The following is a 6332-nucleotide window of genomic DNA, read 5'->3' on the forward strand; positions in this document are numbered from 1 at the left end:
TTATTAAAATTGCGGTCCTGTTCTCGGAATTCTTTGTGAATCTGTGTAATCTAGAGGGAAATATATGTGTCTTGCTAATTCCTTGGTTCATACACTTTTTTGCAGCAGGTCTAGGAAGTCGGACAGCCATGATATCTTACCCCCCAACCCCACCCTATTTTGTGGCATTATGCACATAGCCTGGTCTTGCTTGTTGGCAGTAGCCTCAAGGACTGCCTCACGGTGGCCCTTCTTCTTTTGTTTTCTCATGCATTCTGACGTGGGTCTAATCTTGTCCTATTACTCGCTTCCTGGGGGTCTCTGTGGTTGGATGGTGTTTGTCGTTTGACGTGTTGAAACACCTCTCAGCACAGAACAGACCCAAGAAGACCCAAGCCCACCAACAGAGAACCCACTCTACCCCGCAGTCCATCTCCATCAAACCACGGCCGAACAACCTATCCCACGCAGACACCAACTCCGCGCCCCCAAGCCGCCCAGAACCCACCCCCCCCTCCATCCCTCTAAGGACCCAGATTGCTTAGGGACTCCCATTCTCCAGCTATAATTTCATCCTGTATTCTCGTGGTGATTATATGGCCTATGTTAATGGGGGGCAAACCCTGGTTATTTGGAAATCCACTATCCTTAGTTAGATGGTTTTTTGCTTTTTCTACATGGAATTTTTAACAGCCCTCCTCCTTCTCTGTGATTGATATATTATCAGCCTACCGCTATCGCCCCCTTCGCGCACTCGGCCTCCTTTTAATTCTTCTGCTCTGCCCATGCATAATTACTGTGGTATTGTTTACTCACGTTGTCCACATCAGAGGATATTTGATGACAGAATGCTGCATGCGCTAGTTCTCCAATTGAGTCTTTCTTCCATTTTTTGTGAATTCCTGTGCTTGTGTGTGAGCGGACATCTCAGACATCACAACCCTATAAGTGGAAATAGGCTGAGGTTCTGCATGACTGGCATCTGGGATTCCAAGTATAATTTCTTATAAAGCCAGATTGCCCTAATTGGTCTCTGTGTGTCAATATTTTTATTGTGTCTCTGGTTTTCACTTTTCGGATGGCATAGAAAGGCCTCTTCTATGCCTCATCTTATCCTTGTCACTTTATTATTTTTTTCGCGTGGGTATAGCTCCCGCTATTTCACTTCTCCGTATTCAATAGCTGTGGTGTCTCTACTATAGAAGTTACCTGTGTGTTGCGCGTGAGTTCATATTCGTTTTGTTCGTTCGTCTCGCCTCTGTGAGGCTCAACGGTATCTTCTCTGTTCTAGATCTGATACTTGGTATTCCGGTCCCTACAACTCGGTCCTCTTGTCAGAGCTGTCTGCTGACCCTTGTTTGGAACATCTCTTCTCCATTCTGTCTACTTTTATGTTCAGTGCCCAGATCTGAAGAAAATTCTAGGTGCCCCTGCCTGCTGGATGTCCTCTGCTCCCTTCGGATGGCGATCAGAAAGTCAAGGGATACCAGATCAAGTACCACGAAGGATCGTCCTCGCTCTCCCTCTCTCTTCTCTCTTCTCTCTCTCTCCTCCTTCTCTCTCTCTCTCTACCTCTCTTCTACCCTTCTCTCTAAACTCTCTCTCTCTCTCTCTCTCGTCTCTCTTACCTCTCTCTCTGCTCTCTGCTCTCTCTCTCTCCTTTCTCTCTCTCGCTCTCTACGTCTCTCGTCTCTCTCTACCTCTGTCTCTCTCCTCTCTTCTCTCTACTCCTCTCTCTCTCTCTACTGCTTTCTCTTCCTCTCCTCTACCTCTCTCCTTCCTCTCCTCCTCCTCCCTACTCTAACTCTCTCTCTACCCTCTGTCGTCTAACTCTCTCTCTCTTCATCTCTACCTACGTGCTCTCGCTCTAATTCTCTGACACACTTCTCTATGCCCTCAGCTGCAACGCTCTGCCACCTCCCTATCACACTCTCTCTCTCTCTACGCTCTACTATTACCTCATTCGCTTCTCCCTTCGTGACCCATCTCTCTGTTCACAGATCTGGTACATACCCGTACTCTGCTCTAGCGTCTCTCTCTCCTCTACTGCTCCCGCAGGGACCGATCTACCATCTATAAATTTCTACCGGCAGCTGATGGCGTTGTCGAAACCAGTGCCCACCACCTCACTCTCTCTCTCTCTACCGCTCGGGGGCCAGGAGAAAGAAAATGCTGACAAAGCCTCACCGCTTCCCTCCAACTACTTGTAGTATATGGAATCCGTTGGTATATGTGGACGTCTTTGGCACTTGCACGGTCTGGTATAGAACAATTGATATTGCAACAGCCTGCCAGCCGGACACGGATTGTGCCGCTTGGTATTGAACATATTTGCGTGCCTCTTAACACGAGCACGATTGATTGGCCGAGGGGCGGACATCAGCTGGTCAACAGGCCGACGCGATATAAATGCGGCAATAGAGCTGGTTTGCAAGAAAGTAAAGTGTCTGGACCAAGGCTTCTGAATCTGATGTACTATAGAGGTTCACATTTATACAGAAAATGTAAGACTTCTCGAGTTGAGGGATAGGTGTATTTAGCTTCGTCCCTATTGTATTTACCTACGACTGAGTATCTGGGACCCGGACTTTATGAAATCAATAAGGATAGTACGGATAAAGTTTAAGATAGCGTATGTTAGATGTCTGGACCAAGAACTATGGTATATACATGGAAGTATGAGATTATGAGCTATAGTAGCCCTACACGTTGGTGTCCTGCTACTACCCTCAGATCTGAAGAACCCAAGGACACATGAATGTTTGTAACATGCGGATTGACGGTAAAGATGCTAAGGTGACAGGGGTGACTTAGGTTCATAAGTTGCCAATACAAGGGCCGTTATAGAACATGCCGTTGGAGTCAGGATGCTCTATGTGATAGTCTGGACCACGCTTTAACATGGACGGTAGATGCCTAGGTGATAGTCTGGAGAGCCGAAGCGTTGTTGACAGGGCCGATGTAGATCAGGAAGTTATGCTTATTGGCAGGAGTTCAAATCTCCCAAGTTTCGACAAGGTAGAAAATCTGGCGTTCTGCCCCATGGACCAAGGCTGTAACATGCTGAGACGGAAAGGCAGTGAATGCATTAGCCATGTGCACCTGGGATAGGCGTGGTTGCTGCAGTATGCTACACGGACTTAATATATACATAGAGTGTAGTGTTGCGTATATAGATGACTCGTACGTTATAAGCGAGGTTAGTCGGACTAAGCTTATGAATAATCAATGGAGTAAACATCAGTACGAAATACGTGTACAGCTAGCTCGCTCAAGGTGTTGGTTAAGATATCTTTTGATAAAAGGGAGCCCCAATTCCCTATGGGCCCTGTAGTGCGCAAAGTGGTTTCAATATGCACATAGGCGTTTGCAGCGACAGTGGGGTCAGCAAACCCTTGTCCTCTCCAAATGGCAACGAAGGCTGGCTACGCCAAGTAGCTCAGAGTACGCCACACAGATCGGTGAGCCACTCCTAAGGCTGTAGTCTTCTACCCAAGCCTCAAGTGCTAGCCAACAAATCTGCATGCCAGTTATGATTTCGTATGCATATTTTTGTGGAACATTTCATTTAAAAATATAATGTCTCACAATTATTGTAATGTGTTTAATCAAAAATGTAATTCTATCTTAATCTAAATGAAAATGATACGAATCAAAAAATTCAATGAATCTACATGCAAAGACCACCTGCCTGTGCCAAAAGGCACATGTGCGTGAAGCTAACATCCCTTTAGTAGGAATTAGAGTTGGCCATATTATGCGGCATTCAGAGTTTTCTTCGAAGAACCATTGTAGATCTGCCAGATTACACAATGAGCATAGGTCTGCCCGATATGACCCAATGCAAAGGTAATGAATACATCGCCAACTGACGATAACAACATATGCCTAATCAAATAAAAAAATTATAGAGAGATAAAAAGTTCAATTCTCGCACATAGAGTCAACATAACCATATCTAGTTATAAAGTAACGAGAGTATGAAAATATGACTTAATATAAGATCCCATCGATCTTGGCTACAGCGTTGAGAGATGGGCATGACTCCTTTTAGTGCATGTTCTTATTTCAGAGTGCACCCATACCTTGCATTGCTGCGTGCGATATCGTATACCGCATCTGTTTGTCGTGCTCCGGAATGGGAGAGACTTTGAAATAACATTGTTTATTCCCTATCTGATCAAACTCGCGTACTCCAGGCCTGAAAACTCACATATGTGTACGTGTTTGCTAGTAGAGTTATGATATATGGTTAAAACGATGAGAGTATTCCTCTTATCGACGTTATAATAAGTATCTTGACTATGTAACAACTATGATGTGATAATTGAATGATACATGTTCTAGAGTTATCCTTAGGATATTAACCTAATACTTGCTGATAACTGGAATGATCAGTGTTAGTGAAGATAGATTTGTCGCGTTCTGTGAGAGTGACATTATTCAGTGTTATAGGTCATTGACACACACCTAACCAATTCTTATACGTTGTGCAAACGAATCACTGAGCGAGATTTGAAGTTACGAAACATGTGCTGTAACTCGTTGACACGAGTGAGAGTATTCCGGGTGGCGACGCATAGAACGTGTATACTGTGATGAAGGCAATAATAATGCCACATTGCGCGCTCTCGTCGTGATCTATGTGATTCCTTAGGCTCTCAATGATACGTGTGTTAGATATAAATTAGTACTTGTGTGTATACACAATGATAATATCTACAATTATATTATTGAATATCCATTCTTAACGACAGTCAAGATACAAAGAGGAAGGGATTAGCCTAAGAATGGTAATACTCTCACGAGGACAATCCTAATGCTCTCACACCTTACAGTAGGCCTAAGGAATACTCTCACGAGCACATTATCTTCACAACGTACAGTAGGCCTAGGAATACTCTCACGAGATCACATTATCTTCACACACGTACAGTAGGCCTAAGGAATTACTCTCACGGAGACACATTATCTCAACACGTTACAGTAGGCCCTAAGGAATACTCTCACGAACACATTATCCACACACGTACAGTAGGCCTAAGGAATACTCTCACGAGAACACATTATCTTCACACGTACAGTAGGCTAAGGATACTCTCACGAGACACATTATCTTCACACGTACAGTAGGCCTAAGGAATACTCTCACAAATGGCGTCAGGTCCAAAGCAGAAGGCGTTCATTGAAAACTACATGCAGTTTCACTTATTCTATCAAATTGCTTGGTGTACCAGCCTTGGCGTGCCAGCCTTGGCGTGCCAGCCTTGGCGTACGAGCCTTGGCGTGCCTTGGCGTGCCAGCCTTCCGTTGCCATTTGGGACACACTGCAGAAACACCTAGTGTTTATTGAACACACCTTTAAAGTTTACACACCTTGAAGATCTGACTTTTTTATTTATTTAACCTTTATTTAACTAGGCAAGTCAGTTAAGAACAAATTATTATTTACAATGACAGCCTACCAGGGAACAGTGGGTTAACTGCCTTGTTCAGGGGGCAGAACGACAGATTTTCTACCTTGTCAACTRGGGGATTTGATCCTGCAAACTTCCAGTTACAGGCCCAACGCTCTAACCGCTAGGCTACCKTGGCAACTTYKCAGACTGTCYCTTTTTACGGTAAACATTCATGTTGTTTTGGGAGTAGAGGACAAACGTGTGTCTAAGCATATTCATATACATACTATTCAACTCTTAACTTTTGACTATCTTATTTAACATTGCATACTGTGGGAATTAATGAGCAAATACACTACTGAGAAGTCATCATTTTTCTGTATAAATGTGCCTCTAGACATCAACAGGCTTTTGAACACCTTGCCTCGTTGACATCAGTAGTGTGGCGATACAGCGGCAGCATCTCACCCTGAGGCAGTCTAGTAACGGATTCATTTATTAAGGAAGGATTTGTCAATTCTCCGAGCGGTAGAGAGAGCGAGAGGTAGAGAGAGCGAGAGGTAGAGAGAGCCGAGAGGTTAGAAAGCGACGCGGTAGAGAAGAGCGAAGGATAGAGAGAGGAGCAGTAGAGAGAGCGAGAGGTTAAAAGAGAGGAGAGGCGAGAGAGAGGTAGAGGAGCGAGATGGGGAGAGAGCGAGAGAGAGGAGAAGAGGGAGAGAGGTGTAGAAGACGAGGAGAGAGGGTAGAGAGTTAGAGAGAGAGGTAGAGTAGAGAAGAAGTAGAGAGTAGAGAGAGAAGAGAGGTAGAGAGAGAGAGGTTAGAGAGAGAGAGAGAGAAGAGAGAAGAGAGAGAGAGGAGGAGAGAGAGGAGAGAGAGAGAGAGAGAGAGAGAGAGAGAGAGAGAGAGAGAGAGAGAGAGAGAGAGAGAGAGAGAGAGAGAGATGAGAGAGAAGAG

The sequence above is a fragment of the Salvelinus sp. IW2-2015 genome, unplaced genomic scaffold, assembly GCF_002910315.2.
Source record: "Salvelinus sp. IW2-2015 unplaced genomic scaffold, ASM291031v2 Un_scaffold1172, whole genome shotgun sequence".
Classification (NCBI taxonomy): Eukaryota; Metazoa; Chordata; class Actinopteri; order Salmoniformes; family Salmonidae; genus Salvelinus; species Salvelinus sp. IW2-2015.